The sequence below is a fragment of the Rhipicephalus microplus genome, chromosome 6 (genome assembly GCF_043290135.1).
Source record: "Rhipicephalus microplus isolate Deutch F79 chromosome 6, USDA_Rmic, whole genome shotgun sequence".
NCBI classification, from domain to species: Eukaryota; Metazoa; Arthropoda; class Arachnida; order Ixodida; family Ixodidae; genus Rhipicephalus; species Rhipicephalus microplus.
In genome coordinates this window covers 143,624,415-143,641,885 of record NC_134705.1, presented here as the reverse complement: position 1 = coordinate 143,641,885, position 17,471 = coordinate 143,624,415, and the positions used below count along the sequence as shown (strand labels likewise).

Here is a 17,471-nt window from a genome sequence, read left to right as displayed (position 1 = left end):
CACACACATCTATTCCTTTAGAGCGTTATGCAATGATTCATATTCCTCCTTAAAGTCCTGTCATTCAATGGAACAAGAATGCCTGACCACAGGGATCATTCGCCTCACTCAATGCACCTCAAAATAAGCGTACATGCGGATAAATAGTGATGAAGTTGTGTCCGGTAAACTGTACCATTCCCGCAGATGGAAATGCAACAATTTTTCACGTAACCAATGCACGTATCAGTGGAAATGTTTCCAGTATTTTCAGTTCATGTTCCATCAGCGCATATTTGGATCGTATAACAATATCAGGTCCAACATTACGTTTAAAGGCCAGATTTGTATTGCTATGACACAGTTATCTCGAGCAATTTCGCATGACATCTATTGTACTTGCACTTTTGATGTCCCATTTCAATCTATGAGCACTGCATTTCACATAACAGTGTTATCAGCTAACTCGTATCGATTTTTTTAGGAAGCGGTGTACGGACGAAAACACTCCTCTATTGGGATAATAGGCGCAAATGCGCCGTTTTTGCATTTTATATCAATGGTAAGATCTGAGTTTTTATACTGTACAGAAAACTCACTAGCTGATTTGGGACATTGTCTGCCACTGTCGTTTGGTGAAATGTCCAGCAAATGCTCCTACATGATATTTGTTCACCTTCATGTTGCAAGATTCTACATTTTTTAGCCTTAGAGACTTAATCATCGATAGCAGTCGCGAATCTGCGTTTCTAAGTTTTGACCTACGAACATTTTGATGCTGCACACACATACATGTACATTTACAATAGATTGATTGTAAAAGAATAGTACCCTCCACTTAGATATAGCGCGGCTGGATCATGTAAGCAAAGAAACTTCCTGGTTTACCTGTCAGGAAATTTGCCGGAATAGAATGGAGACGGCAGGTATTAGGCTAAACAAATGTTCATGTTTGTTTTAACTCTAAACAAAGAAAGTACTGTATTAAGGAGGAAAAAAGCCACGGAAAGCTGGCTGCTGAGGAGACAGATAAACTTACAGTGTGAAGCTGGGTGAAATACAATGAGAGTGAATCTTACATGAATTCAAAATGAAAAAAATTATTCTGATGGCACACGGAAATGACCATAGGTGCCAAGTCAGTAGATTTGCGAGAATTATTTTTAATCGCTTCGACGGCGTTCCCACAAGAATGATTACTTGCGTAAAACGGTGAATGATAATATGCTGGAGCCCCGAAATTCAAGATAGCTCCTTTTCCTAAACGTTCTTGTAAAGCACGAAGGATAACGCATGCCGTTCAGTGTCTACGGAAAAAGCCTCGACATGGGTCACTATTTGTATTTAAATTCTGTGAGCTCAGTTTTAAACAAAAGGTCCGCGGGCACTTCACTGATGAATCGCGCAAAGAGAGTTTGCGAAAAATCAGAAGACTTCACGGCCGATATGGAGCATGTGCGTCGGGATCTCACCCAAAGGGGCTGCCCTGGCTCTTCCGTGCATTCCGTTGAACGTCCACGTTCGCCACGTTTCGAAAACTTGCGCCCAAGGAAGCATGCTTCTGTGCCATTCGTTTCTATAGTGTCAGCGAACATATTGCGCGTGCTCTACGCCACTACGATGTGCAGGTAGCATACTAAAGGTGCCAACAAACAAGTTGAGGCATCGCCTTGTGAGAGTAAAAGACAATCTGCCAAAAGCGAAATTTGCAGGCGTTGTCTATACAGCATCCCATGCGCAGACTGTAGTGGCAGCCATACATCGGCCAACATCGCCGCTATTTTACCAATGCCATCCAGATGCGCCTCATCCAGCTACTCACTACCCTCCCCCACTAGCCCTTTCCTGTTCTCGCCCATCCCCTAGCCTTCGAGCGTGCTTTGCGGTCACGGGGGAGAGAACCCCTCATGCAGTGTCTCACGACGGAAATCAAATGAAGTAACTTTTTCTTCAGTTGTGTACAATTCCGTGGGTCGGCGTCTTTCATTCCTCATGTCCATAATATTGGTGGTCACGCTGGCTCTGTAAAAAATACGGTGTTTTGAGATAGCGTGTCGCCGTTCGTTGCTCCGTGCGGGCAACCAATGGGAAAGCGTCATTCCAACGCCACTGCATGCACTGCGCTCTGATGTCGCGGCATTGCTTCGAGACATGGCACGGAGAAGGAGCACAAAACAACACATATGATATGATTTCATTTCATTTCATTTTTATTTCACCCCCGAGAGGGTATTACATAAGAGGTAGGTAACACACAATCGATATTTTTGTCACAATGATAAATGTGAAGTTACATTTGAAATATTATGCATGAAGTTTGATAGAGAGGTGATTGGGGCGATATCGTGGGAAAGGCCATTCCAGTCTTTTGCTGCTCTGGGAAAAAAAGAAGCAGTAAATGTTTTACTATGGGCACGCGGGCAAAAAACTTGAAGCGCATGGCCGGTGCGACGAGATATTTGAGCTGCATGGATAATGTAAGGAGGGCGGTTAAGTAGAGAGTGAAAAAACTTGCGAAATAATGAGAGGGTTGCGATGCGTCGGCGACATGATAAAGGGGATAAGTTACACGCGGCTTTGAGGGATGATACACTGATGTCGTATGAGTACGAAGCATGAATAAATCTAGCGGCACGATTTTGAATGGATTCAAGGGAATTTGTAAGACCAACTTCAGGCGGGTTTCAAGTGGGAGATGCATATTCTAACTTAGATTTAACTAATGATGTATAATTGATTGTGGGGTTTAACGTCCCAAAACCACTACATAATTATGAGAGACGCCGTAGTGGAGGGCTCCGGAAATTTAGACCACCTGGGGTTCTTTAACGTGCACCCAAATCTGAGCACACGGGCCTACAACATTTCCGCCTCCATCGGAAATGCAGCCGCCGCAGGCGAGATTCGAACCCGCGCCCTGCGGGTCAGCAGCCGAGTACCTTAGCCACTAGACCACCGCGGCGGGGAAACTAATGATGTATAAGCAAGTAGTTTCACATGACACGGAGCGCTGCGTATCTCGAATCTATGATGATCCAGACAACGGCGCGCACACTCAATTGAAATGACGGGAACTTTCCCGGAGCTTACACACGTTACTTACGTCACATTTTATAACATACATAACCGGACTGCTCACGCACTCGTTTTTCACTTGTGAACAAGTCTTCCGTACAGGGCCGAACCATCTTGTTTTTATTTGCTGTTCATCATGGTCGGTGTGTTGTTTTAATTGTCTATCAACAGTAAGTCCTGGCACATTTCGGTAGTTTTGAGTTATTTAGACAACACTTTGCCTGAAACATGGTTTTAGCTTGTCTATAATACTCTCAATGCCTTATGGTTCGACTATTATTGGATCCGTAGTGAAGTAGGTGTGAGTATGCGTTTGTGGAAAAGTGGCGTTGTTGGATGGATCATAATTGCTGCAAAAAGTGAGTTTAGTACTTTTGGACATTCTGCATATGAATTATTGAACCAATTATTTTCATTAAGTTAGTGGTACCTGAATGAGCAGTATTCAAAATATGCCAAGACTTCTTAGTATTAGTGGCAAGAATGTTTAAAAAACTACTTTAAGAAAGTTGTTTCTAGCGCCTTTAGGTGCATATACATAAGTGCAGTTGGTATTATGGTAGCCTTCCCATTTTTCATTTGTACCAAATATCTTAGCAGCTAGGGTGATAAAACTGTTTCTTTCTATATTAGACAGCATATAAAGTACGAGTGGTATTATGGTATTCTTGAGTGTGTTGAGATTTTCCGTAGTATATGCTTGTCTGTCCACTCCTTAATCATATTGTTACGGGGATTACACACACACGGAAGAGAGAAACGAGTGTATTTCCAATATTTATAGGTAGGTGCGACACCCGGCTGCCAGAGTCTCGCGCGCCGTGTCCGCTTCTTCGTCTATTCGTCTACGACGGCGGAGCCATGCCCACTGCCTCGTATCATCGCCCCCGGCAGACGAAGCGCCGTCACGGCACCGTTAAGTCAATCGGGACTGGCAGTATAGTAGCGTTTTATTCGCGACACATGAACAACATCAGCAGGTGTGGCAGAAGATGAGTGTGGTTGAACAGGAGTGATGAGGTAGTCGACGTCGGTGACCTTGCGGAGAACATTGTAGGGCCCCGTGTATCGTGGCAGGAGCTTCTCGCACAAGCCTTCACGTCGATGCGGCGTCCAAAGTAGGACGAGAGAGTCAGCAGGGTAGTCAACGCCACGGTGTCAGTCTTCGTAGTGAACTTTTTGTGAGGCCTGAGAAGCAGTGAGCCGAGTGTGTGCGATTTGGCGAGTGACGCGGGCTAGAGAAGCAACGTCCTGAACATACAACATTGGTTCGGTAGTATCAGAAGGAAGGAGTGAGTCGAATGGCAACGGAGGGTTGCGGCCGTTCAGAAGAAAGAACGGAGAATAGCCGGCTGTGTCATGCCTTGACGAAATGTATGCAAACGTAACGTAGGGAAGCGTTGCGTCCCAGTCACGGTGGTCAGCAGAGACGTACATGGACAACATGTCTGTAAGAGTTCGGTTGGGGCACTCCGTGAGACCATTAGTCTCGGGATGGTTGGCAGTAGTAAGGTGATGTTCGGCAAAGCAGCTACGGATGATTTCGTTGATAACTTTTGCGAGGAAGGGGCGGCCACGATCCGTCAGAAGCTGGTGCACGTCCCCATGCCGCAGAATGACGTCATTCAGTAGAAAGTCTGCGACGTCTGTAGCGCAGCTACTTGGCAAGGCACGAGTTATAGCGTATCTGGTTGCATACTCAGTTGCGACATCGATCCATTTGTTGCCTGACACGGACGTCGGGAAAGGTCTGAGCAAGTCGAGGCCGACGCGGAAGAATGGTTCCGGGGGAATATCGATAGGTTTGAGCGGGCCAGCCGTACGGAGAGCAGGATGTTTGCGACGATGGCAGCGCTCGCAAGCAGCGACAGAGCGGCGCACAAATTTATACAGGCCAGGCCAAAAGAACCGTTGCCGCACACGGTAATAGGGGCATGAAAAACCCAGGTGTCCTGCCATAGGAGCGTCAAGCAGATGTTGAAGAATGGTGGCTCACCGGTGTCGGGGAATAACTAACTTTTGTTAAAGTTCCGGGCCATCAGGCTTCATGTTGCAGCGATACAGAATTTCGTTGCGGAGGGTCGGAATGTTCTGAAGATACTCGCTCAATGACCGTCTTGAGGGTTGCGTCCCGGCGCTGGTCTGTGCCGATGTCGCGCAAATCAGATATGGCGAGCATACAAGAATCGCTCTCATGGACAGCGAGGCTAGCAGGGTCCACCGGATAACGCGAGAGACAATCGGCATCTTGGTACAACCTGCCAGACTTATAAATTACGTCGAAGTTATACTCCTGGAGGCGTAGAGCCCAGCGACCTAGGCGACCAGTTGGGTCATTGAGCGACGACAACCAACACAGAGCGCGTGGTGGTCCATAATAACTGAAATTTCGCTACAGCCAAAGCAAGACACTCGCGCTCTGTTATCGAATAGTTTCGCTCAGATGTGGAGAGAAGGCGGCTGGCATACTCAATAACACGTGTTTGGCCTCTCTTGTGTTGAGCGAGGACGGCGCCAACTTGCCGTGAACACTAACGTCTGTGCGAACTTCAGTCGTCGTGGACGGATCGAAGTTAGTCAGTATCGGTGGTGAAGTGAGCATGTCAATCAGCGAGGAAAACGCAGCTGCTTGGTCTAGGCCGCACGAAAAGGGCGCGTTCTTTTTGATAATATCAGTTAGTGGTCGTGCAATTATAGCGAAATTGCGTATAGTATGTCGTAAGTACGAACATAAGCCCAGAAAACAACGAACAGCTTTGATATAGAAAGGCAGAATAAAGTTCTTGACAGCGCTAATCTTGTCAGTGTCCGGTTGGACGCCAGCAGCACTCACACGATGACCAAGGACCATGACTTCTCGTCGGCCGAAATCGCACTTTTTTGAGTTGAGCTAGAGTCCCGCTCGTCGAAAAACGGCTAGAATGGTCGACAAACGAGTTAGATGGCTTTCAAATGTGAGGAAAAAACAATTACATCGTCGAGGTAGCAAAGGCAGATGGACCATTTGTAACCACGGAGGAGAGAGTCCATCATGCGTTCGAACGTTGCCGGGGCGTTGCACAGCCCAAAAGGCATAACCTTGAACTGATAAAGGCCATCCGGTGTGACGAAGGCAGTTTTTTCTCGGTCTAAGTCGTCGACAGAAATTCGCCAATAGCCCGAACACAGATCTTTAGATGAGAAGTATCGCGCGCCATGAAGGCAGTCAAGGGCGTCGTCGATTCGTGGCAGCGGATATACGCCTTTCCGGGTTACCTTGTTCAAGGCATGGTAGTCAACGCGAAATCTCCAACTGCCGTCTTTCTTTTTGACTAAAGCAACAGGTAACGCCCATGGCCTCTATGACTCCTTTGGAGAACATCTTCTCGACTTCTCGTTGTGACCTGGCATTCAGACTGGGAAACACGATATGGTCGCCGTCTAACCGGACTAGCATCACCGGTATGTATTTGATGGCGCACGACGGACGTTTGATCTAAAGGGCGTTCATCGATGTCGAAAATAACTCGGTAGCTGGTCAGAACATGGTAGAGTTGCGCAGCCTGACAAGGCAGAAGATCAGGGGCAATCCCCATCGTGATTTCGTCGGTAAGTGCGTTTGTTCGGCAGGCTGCAATAGGGGACGAGCAGTCTTCAGGGACTAATGCCACGATGTTACATGCTTCAAGTGGGGAAACATGGGCTAACGAAATGCCTTGCGGGAGAACTTGGGTCGAACTACTAAAGTTGAGGAGCGGAAGCTGAACGTAGTTGTCCATGATAGTCACGATGGTATGCGGCACAGCAACACTTCGGGCCAAGAGCACATTCACTTATCGAGACACTATGTAGTCACCGTCCGGAAGAGCTGATTATATCGTTAAGGCCACAAACGTGGTGGCTTGCGGTGACAGCCGAACATAATCAACGGCGCAGAAGCGGTGTGATGGTGAGGACGGCACAGCCCCAAGTCAAGGCAGTTCAAGTTGGAGAACGCCGGTTGCATAGTCTACGACAGCGGCATGAGTGGACAAGAAATCCAATCCAAGAATCAGGTCAATGGGACACTGCTCAATAACTGCAAAGAGAACAGATGCGGGGTGATCGGCGAATGTGATGCGTGCTGAGCACACTCCTGTGATGGCAAGACTTCTTCCGTCGGCGACACGAATAATGCCAGGTGCAGCCGGGGTGAACGCTTTCTTTAGGCGGCGACGAAGTCGGGCACCTCACCTCTAAAGCTGCACCGCTTAGTTTACATGATGAGAATTGAGCGGGGAAATCGGGAGTCGTCATAGAGGAGAACGGTACGGCGGTCGACGTCCAGGCAGCGAACGAGACTGGTGACATTGAGGCGGCGGTGAGTGGCTGTGCAGCCTATCAGGGGCATCGAAGGCGTAGGAATCGAAGGGTGGAAGGCGGCGGTAGTTGTCGGGGATCGGCGCAAAAGGCTGGAAAAGGCGGTAGCTGTCGGCACGGCGACAAGTGCTATACTGTGTTCGGGACGAAGACCAATGGGTGTGGCAATCCGTGCGACGTGACCTATGTTGCGGCAGTTAAAGCAGATCGGCCAATCATCCGCAGTTCGCCATTTGACCGGATTGTGAGAGCGTGGATAAGACCGTTCCTGGGGTGGTGACCTGGGACGAGGTGGCGACCTTGAATGGAAGCCAATTGGTCGAGGCTTAGCAACGGCGCAGACATCGTTGCAGACATCGTTGCTGAAGGCAGTTGTGACATCAGCGATCACTTTTAGATTCGAAGCAGCTCTTTGACTCACGTGTGTTACGCTGTATGTCCGTGCGAACGTGCCACAACATCGTGGCCGAAAGCACTTGTGACATCAGCGATCACTTTTAGATTCGAAGCAGCTCTTTGACTCACGTGTGTTACGCCGTATGTCCGTGCGAACGCGCCACAACGTATTCCCCTCTCCGAAGGTGTTGGAGTGGTACCAAGTAGGTCACGCCGCAGCTGCGCGTTGACGTCACGCTACCCTCGCCGGTGCACGTTGACGTCCCTCTCTTCCTTACCCACAGCACGCTCGCCGCAGCGCCCGCAGCTGCTGGATCCTCCACCTGCTCACAGCATACTTCTCTCTCGCTTCACTCCGTCCACCGCCCGCAACACTCGACCGCACGGCGAGTGAAAACACTCTTTCGGCTTGTTTGTCTGCTATGAAACTTTCACGAAACCCAACCCGCCTCCCGTGCCTTCGCGTTTCACAAAAATGTTTATTCCAGTAAACGCTACACAGAGTTTCACTTCAAACAGTTCTTCCAGCACCCGCGTCGACGCCCGTTTCAACCGGGTCAACGCCGTGCGCACTCCATCGCATTCCATCAGGGTGCTTTTCAAGGAGATGGTCCTTAATTTTTTTGTTCACTTTATTCCCCAAGTTTCGCGGGGTTCAAGTATGACTCTTAAGATTTTAATCTTCCTTCGTGGGCAGTCCTCGAGGTCGCCTAGAGGAGCCTCTACGTCCTTCTGTTGTGAGATTAGTTGCTGAATGGTGCACTGGGTCGAGGAGACGTCAAGTTTTTCAAGTGATTTGCAACGACTCTCACCTTGTTTCGCCAAGCGCTGAAGAGCATCGAACAATTTAGCTTTTACATATTCCTGGCTTGAGTTATTTGCATTAGCTTCAGCGCATAGTTTTAGATGATCCAATTGAGTGCATTTATTTTTTTTATTTATGTCTTCAAGTAATTTACTGATCTCATTCATTTGCTGGCGTCAACGTTCCGGTGCAGAAGAGGTAGCAGATCGCGTGTTGGAATGGGGGTTATATTCAACAACGCCGCAGCAAAGCAGTAACATACAGGAATCAAAAGAATCACAGGCAATGGTGCAAATCACACTTGAACTAGGCACCATAACAAGAAAGCTATTTTCACTTTTTTTTTTTTTGCGGGAAGAGATGCATGGTTACGCACCTATGATGCTAAGAGCAGGCGCATTTTAGCCATGCTGGTTCAGTGCCTCCAATCTTGTCTACCGAAGTCGCTCAGGGGTTCCCGGTGCTGCATATGCCCGAACAGATGGGATGTCACTGGTGTGGTGGCAGGCTTGATAGCAGCCGCGATAACGGGAGATGGTCTCTCGACGTAGACGCATATGTGGTTACGTTGTCCATTTTGCACGGCACTCGGAATTAAGTATCGTGCATGCCGACCAACAGGATGCGAATCAATCACGAAACACGACGCATGCTAGACATGCTGGCGCAATGGCTCCTGTTTGTCCACTGAAAAAAATACGATGCTGGTCGTGTTGTTGCTCATAGGAATCATTAATTAATCCTGAAAATGTTACAATACTCGGGCCTCTAAGGCACCCACTCGATGCTCAAATGACATGCATGCTACGCTTGGTGCAATGCAGCGCTTTTAACAAACAAGCTTATGCCACACAACGCGACTCCTCGTGTCAATTGTACTGGCGTTTTTTTCCGTAACAGCTCCAGGTACTTGTGTACCTTTGTGGGAGAATAGCTACAAGCCCCGCAGAGGGCTTCGGTTTCATTCCGCCGCGGACCCGCGATTTGCATCGTCTGCATCCATCGCGGTTTTTCCCTGACAGCCAACGGCTACACCGGAATTTACGTGCAGCGCGCTCTTTAGCGCTGTCGCGTCGATAAACAGCACTTTCGTTTAAATCTCGAAGCAATGAATGTGATAGCGACAAACTGGTATTTTATACGAGGCAAGATTTTGATCCAGCTCATGTTGTATCTTATATAACGCGTAACTTTACAAAACGCAAGCGTAATAAAATACAGCCGCGCCAGGGAAGCAAGCGGTTTTTATACTGTCTCTCGCAACAACACGAAGTAAACGAGTGAACAGCACGCAGGTAAAAGCCGTCTACTCATTTGTCATAACAGTTAGTAATAGCTAAGTTGCTCGGCGGGCCAGTGGAGGGGCAGAGGAGCGCCGTACGTAAGTAGCAATAGCCGAGCGATGCCTGCTTGTTTCAGCGGAGTGCACTATACTGCATCGCACGTTGAACAAAGTTGAACTTACAATCAATCGAGCAGAGGCATTGCTTGGAATGAATTTGCTTCCACGCTCGTCCACTGAGCACGCTTCGCTGAGGAGACGAAATGGGCGGGTGAGCGACTCAGCCAGTGTGCCGCGCATGTGCAGTTGGCGTCTCCGTTCGTTCGTTGGGCCCACTCGACCGCTGAGCCACTTAGCTATTGCTCTCTAATAGCACGCGTTTGACCACCCGTACCAAGCTCTTTTAGTGGATGTTCCTTGTAGCTACCCTAGGTATGCAGCCGCTAACCGGCACCCCTTGGTGCTGACACCTGACATAGGACACTACCTGACACCTGACATATGCCTTCCGGAAATTATATTGTCGGCCAGCATCACAAGTCACAGTAAAGTATTGCCTCACATGCTCCTTCCACGTGCTGCTTCGTCTCACGAGTAGACACTGCCTCGCAAACAACGCCAGAAAATCTGCAGCACCGCAGATAATCTCAGGATCATCTGTTAGGCTAGAGCGCACGAACGCGAACAGCTGAGCTTGTTCTCGAACGTGCACTGCCTCCAATCATTCGTGCTCGAATGTTTGACGCCCCACCACCTAACGCCCACGTGCCTAGCCACGAATCAGTTTTGTCGACGGTTAGCGCTTCCTTCGCCGATATGAGTGTACAACGTATATTTCTTGCTGCAGTTTGGGTTAGTTTTCCAGCCACAAGTTGGGCCAAATAAAGAGTTTCATCATGGACACGCAGCCCTCTGCCTTTGTCAACGCCATGACCCTATGATAATACCACATACATTATTATGTTTTGTGCATAAAATAATAATATTATTTGTGGCTTTGCGTTCCAAAACCACGATATGATTCAGAGACGCCGTAGTGGAGGGCTCAGGTTATTTTAACCACCGGTGGTACATTAGCCTGGAACTGGTATCGCTTAGTACACGGGCTTCTACCATTTTGCCTCCATCGAAGTGCGACCGCCACGGCCAGAGTCAAACCCACGACTTGGTCAGTAGCCGTGCACCTTATGCCACCACGGAGGATTTTGCGTAGAAAATTTGAACGTGCAATCTTTTTTTTTTCCGATGTATGTGTTAGAGTTGCCCTCTTTTAATTGGAAGTGCAGATTAGATTGAAGAACTATTGACACACGGAAGTATATATCATAACGCTGTAAATTTGCACTCATGCTTCAGCAAGATATACGCAATCTAGGCTTGAAAAGTCTTTTTTTTTTCGCAGGAACACGTGTATGCGAACGGCACGTGTGGGAACATCACCTGGTGGAATCACTCAAGGCCAATGAAACATATGACGGATGTGAGGTTTTGTTCAAAGAACACTGCAATGTTTCGCAAGAATACGTGTTCTTCAACGTCAGTTGCCCTAATTTCTTGATCGATATGCGAAACCACAGCGAGCGTCCACTAAGAGATATGTTGTAAACTGCAAATTTCATATTGCTTATTTTCTCACACTCGCTAGAAACGGGTGAAGTGCTTTTAAGAGCGCCACGCATTAAATTGGTACCACGAACTTCAGTTTTGTCAACTGTGAACTTATTACGAACTGGCAGCTGACCAATAGTCCCTCGTATACAACCCAAGGCACCAAATCTGCCAGTACGAGACCCTCGTTAATGAATAAGGGAAAGAAGTGAGACGTGTATACTTAAGGGCTCGTTTTTTTTCATGTTTTGTCAAAATATTAATGAGATCTAACAGATCTAACTTTGCGTATTACTGTCAGTCACTACCGCTCATCTTTGAAGACCCTGATGAACAGAAAGAAGATGTGCAATCGATCCGTGTCTACTCGCCGAGAGCTTAACTCGCTTTGCGAAATCGAGGGAAAAAAACAATGAAATATGTGCAGTAAAATGTAAGCAGTTACTCTAAAAAGGAATGATTTCTGTATGCACACCCATGCAACTTTTCCAAAATTTCAGTACGGTGCCCTCCCGTTTCCAAAATATGGCATATTCCAGGGATGTCTCAAACCTTGTTAACATATCGAGCTATGTTGTGTCAAATGATGAAGTGTCTGTATTACTGCCTCCTTCGAATTTTCGCTTCATATTTTAAATGTTAAGCGGGCCATTGCGACGAATTACAGTTACTTACCGCCTTAGACTGAGTTAGAGTGAACATATTGCAGCATGGTGGAAGGTCACACGTTTGTGCCTTTGATGCTTTGTCCAATTTCCCAGAAGTCGCAGTACTAAGTGGCCTGAGCACCATATATCTAATCTAATCGAAAAGCTGAATGCTATTTTTGCTAGGTATGACATACATTTACATCTTTGCGGCGATAATGAATCTGTTTTCATCAATGAAATTACACGTTTTGCTTCAAGGTTTGACTTTTAGCATGTGACGTCTATTTAAGCCGCATATTTCCTCAGTCCAACGGTCTCGCTGAGAAAGGCGTTCAAATTGTAAAACGAATCATGAAGAAGACAGCTTAAATTAAACAGGACTTCTGGCTCGGGATAATCAGCTACCGTTCTTCCCCGTTCGAAGACTGTCACTCACCTGGTGAACTCCTTCAAGGAAGGCGCTTACGCACGAGACTTTCAGGCTTCATCTACCACTCAAGCATTTCCGGGACTAAACACAAACAGTACCAGCACTCAAGAAAGGCGAAGTCACACTGGTCAAGGACAAGGCGTGGACCGGGAAGACGCAAGTGCAGGGCCAAGTCGCACCAACATCTTACTAGGAGCTACAGAAGATGGCAGGGAATTACGACGTAACCAACGTCGCCCTGCCGTGGTGGTCTAGTGGCTAAGGTACTCGGCTGCTGACCCGCACGTGGTGGGACCGGATCCCGGCTGCGGGGGCTGCATTTTCGATGGGGGCGAAAATGCTGTAGGCACGTGCGCTCAGATTTGGGTGAACGTTAAAGAACCCCAGGTGGTCGAAATTTCTGGAGCCCTCCACTACGGCGTCTCTCATATTGATATGGTGGTTTTGGGTCGTTAAACCACCACATACCAATCAATCAACGTAACCAGCGTCCCCTGCTGAGGACCCGAGAGCAGTATCATGAGGAACTAGTGGAAAGTGAGTCCTCATTGAGCAAGGAAAGTGTAGCCAGAACTGCTCCTGCAGCATGAGCACAACGAGGAATATCGAAGCCCCAGATGGCTCGTGAACCAGCCGCTGGCACAATTTTCGTTAGCTCAGCCAGCGCTACTATAGCTACGAAGATACACTCGGCAGACATGACCACCGGATTGACTACACTAGGATAATGACATTAATTAAGTAACTTAGTTGTTTTCATTAAATGCTGAAAAATGTATCGAGCAATACTTGCAGGTCATGCGTGCGCATGCACCACAGCGAGTGAATGTAACCATCGAAATGCGAGCGTCTCGCGTCTCATTGACTTCAGTATGATCCATTGTATCAGAACTGTTACGAGTGAAAGCCAGTAACAAAAGTAGTGTTTATTCAGAGGGTACACATAGCACACTGCATAATGACCACGTGTGCCTGCCACGACCTCCAAGGGCACATTATCTCGCTTTCACTACAGATTGCACGGCCCGAGAACAAGTGAAATTTAAAGCCTCTCGAGCCGCAATTTTAAGAGTGCATGAGCGAAGAGAACGAGCTCCCATCGAAAACAAGTCGTCGTGCAGAGCTAGGCAAGTTTACAAGAGATAACATTAGGAATAATTTCAAAAAATTGGAGAGCTTTAGAATAGCGTACCGCAAGCTCTTGCGGTTCAGTTGCTGCCTGTGCGCATGCGTCGTAACGCGAGCGGCCGCCATTCGCACTTGCGGTCCGCCCGCAAAAAATCCGAAATAGCATGCGGTCCACAAGGCCCGCAAAACGCTGGTGTCGAGGCTATGGTGCAGCTGCCACCGTGCATTTGGGTTTGCAGGGGGGGGGGGGGGGAGGCAAATCCTATTCTAAAGCTTCCTATTAGCCCCGAGAACTTGGAGTGGCGCTGCCTGGCGGATGACGTCATGGCACGGACTCTTCCATGCAAGCCGCTGCGCTCGCTCCGTGCGCTGTTACAATGTTTGCATTCGCTTTTTACTTGTCTCAAGCTGGAGATGAATGAAGGAAACATAATTCATAATGTTCGAGGTAAAATAATAAAAAGTTTACTTTTGCTTCTGCAATGTCACGCGCTTGGTCGCAAAGCAACGAGAGACGAGTGAAAAGGTCTGTGTCGCGCTGCTAAACCCGGCCGATGATGGATTCCATTCGTAGCCACGACAGCCGCATTTCGACGGGTGTGAAAATGACGAACACGCGTCTCTTAGCATACAACATACTTATTGATGCATGATCATGAGATTTTCAGAAGGAATTAAGACACCATATCTACATTACAAGGTTCAGATGAGCGTGGGTGATTCGATTACTTTCAGGGATATGACTTCTCGTCAATAATTTTTACAGGAGGAATCTGCTTATGTATACGGAGAGCGCTTTTACTGGTATATCAAGCTCCGTGCTCGCGTGCAGCATCGGGTATTGCAACATATACCGGAAGGCACTCACCCTAGAATACCACCGCCGCTGTTGTGTGTTTTTCTCGTGTACAATTGCTCCTTCAACACGTTGCTTAGTTTCGTGTTTCTCTCACAATAACTTTGAAACTTTAATTGACCAAAATTATTGAGGTTAAGTGGGGTTGAGGTTAGACTCTAGTCTTCGTGCAGAAACGTAGCAACGATGCGGTCGCGCTCCGAACTACCAGTTTTGATAGCAACTTCATATGTTTAATTTCTTTGCAGTTGATTACCTGCTGGTGGACATGACGTGCGAGACCAGTCGTCGTCTCATCGAGGCGAAGGTTGTTTAGTTATTACATGAGCCCAGAAGCCTTTAGGTTGAAATGTTTTTCGGGGTTGGCTGAGGGCACCTCCTTGAAATGATCATTTTTCTCTCTGCACGGGGAAAAACTTGGTGGTGGGAGACAGGTCCGGTGAGCCATCCCCTGGTTACGCCACTCAGGTCTGTGAGTGTGCCATAGAAAGAGTTCATCTCGATTTTGTGAATTTGTTGCTATCAGTAGTGCTCCCGCGTGAAGCTACCACTAGCGTTTGTGACGCGGCGGTAGAACACTCCAGCATTTCACGCAAATTAGGGTATAGGGTAGGTATAGGGCTATAAATCCCTAACGACTGTTGAGAAGAAACTTGTACATACAATTCCAGTGAACGTAAATATCTCATTATTTCTGAAGTAATTGTGGATGAAACGCTATTATTTTGTTTGTTTGACGACTATGTTACGTGAGTGCTTATGACGGTCACACTCATGTAATGTCTCCTTCTCAGAAAGCACAGTTCTATCGAATCATTTAGATCATTGGCAAATGCAGGCGTAACTTGCACGGTAAAGCGCAATGTATTAGTGAATCAAAAACATCCCAATTTCATTTCTCATACTTTGGCAAAGACATGTTCTGATCCCGGAGTCTATGCCTGGTTGTAATAACGTTAGTACCACTTAGCATATTCTCTTAGCACCCATGCTGTGGTGTACGCGATAAAAACAACGAGCGTCTTCCCCCGCATCACTATGTTCACAATAAATCTTCCGTTCGGAAGGTAGTCTGCCTATCCTAAGCTGAATTACGGAAACAGCTTCTTACAGCTCTTACAGCTTTAAAAACATTCACTACTTGCGAAACACCTTGCACCTTGTGTGTTGAACAATGAGCGTCACGAAATTCAGGAATAATCACCAACGTATCTCCAAAGAGCGTGTACATGGCGGGCGCTGAAAAAGGAGACAAGCGCCAGCGGAGCAGGAGTGTCCGTGCCGTGACGTCACATCACCGCGACTGCAGCGACGCCAGTGTTCGTTCTCGGGGCTAATTGCTAAAGTTCACGCCACCAAAGTAGCTCATGCAGCTCGGCTTCGCAAGTGTTTTTTTTTTTTTAACAGTGGCTCTTTGATAGGAATTTGTGGAAACAGCAGAGAAAAAAATTTTACAAGGTAGACTTCGCATGGTGCGTACAACGGTAATGCCGGTAACTTTTTTTGTCACGTATCTTGACACATTTTTTACTTTGTATTTTAGTTCTGTTGTGTGCTAAGGTACAGTGGAGTCCCTGGAAATTATGGAGACTGTAGGGAATCGATCGACTAGTTTTGAAAAGAAAGTGACCCCCCAACTTAACCGATCGGAATGTTTAACTTACTGGGGACTTACTTGCGCTATACTTCAAACCGCGAGTGAACGAAGATTGCTTCACATCTGTTTTCAGTTTATTCCAATGCAGTACCCAGATTCCCACGATGTTCATCACCAATTTCAGCCCTTCCTGACGCACGCAGTGGTCGCCGACATGTTTTTGTTTGTAGAGTAATCATGGCAAGCAATCTATTTTTGCATGTATGTGCTTGTATATAGCACCTATCCGTCATGAAGTTACAGCTGAATGCGAAAATATTATCGAGGTTCTTCCAGTCGCTTTTTTTTTTGTTAGTCCCCGCCAGCCAAACACACCGGTGTTTTTCAGAAATTCGCAATGTGTGGCGTCAGTTTTAGGTAATAATTCACGGTAAAGAAAGAACCGAAACGCTCTGCTCCCTCTTCTTGGGCTGCTAAAACAATTTGCCTCACCAGCACCTAATGATTGCTCGAACTTACACCGTGAGGCAAAACTGAACCGGCACAAGCATCAGTGACAAAGTAAGTAGGTATTCTGGCATGTTGGTGGCACATTCTGAAGTGATGAAGGGGTGCTACAAGACACACATGTGCACTATATGTCAGATACAATATTAAGACGACCTGTAGCATGTCAAACAGTTCACCCATCTTGTCCTTCTTACCACCATGGTGCCTCAGCAACAAAGGTGTTGCACTTTTATGCATGAAGACATGGGCTTGATTTGATTTCTGGCCACAGTGCCTGAATTTTGATGGCCACGAAGCTCTTATGAGCATGTAAGACTTGTGTGCATGTAAGGATTGCGGACACAACAGGTTTGCGTGCACGTTAAGGACTACCCACACAAAAAATATTATGGACAAAACACCTTGGGCCGAGCCTTGTCCATCCATGGCGTGGTTGTCACGGCACAACATTGTGCAAATCAAAAGCTGCGTGTACAAAAAACCATTGCTATAATCAAAACACGTTGAGATTACAATTATAATGTTTCAGATAAAAGCCATAAGGAGCACTCAAAACACTGCTGAGATATTTTAATAAAAAGAAATCAAATAATAATTAAAAGCCCCCGGTTTTCAAAATCAAACTGTGCGCAGTGGGATGTGGAAGGTGCCGATACGTTCGATGCGCTCTACAAAACATTTCATATGGCTGGAAAGAATCAAGAACCACCGGTGAAACATGCATACACCTATTTTTCGCCAACTTTAGATTACATCCAGTTCTGTGCAAGACCATGCAATATCTATATCGCATAACCAAATTGCAGCCTTGCCCTAC

The 17,471-nt window shown here is 47.1% G+C and overlaps 1 long non-coding RNA gene across 1 annotated transcript; it reads left to right on the top strand.

The window, feature by feature from the left end:
- The first annotated feature begins 461 nt into the window (after positions 1-461).
- Positions 462-11,576, top strand: LOC142764977 (uncharacterized). The gene is made up of 2 exons (XR_012883993.1): positions 462-541; positions 11,278-11,576. It is a non-coding gene; the product is annotated as an uncharacterized LOC142764977 (long non-coding RNA).
- Positions 11,577-17,471: the final 5,895 nt, after the last annotated feature.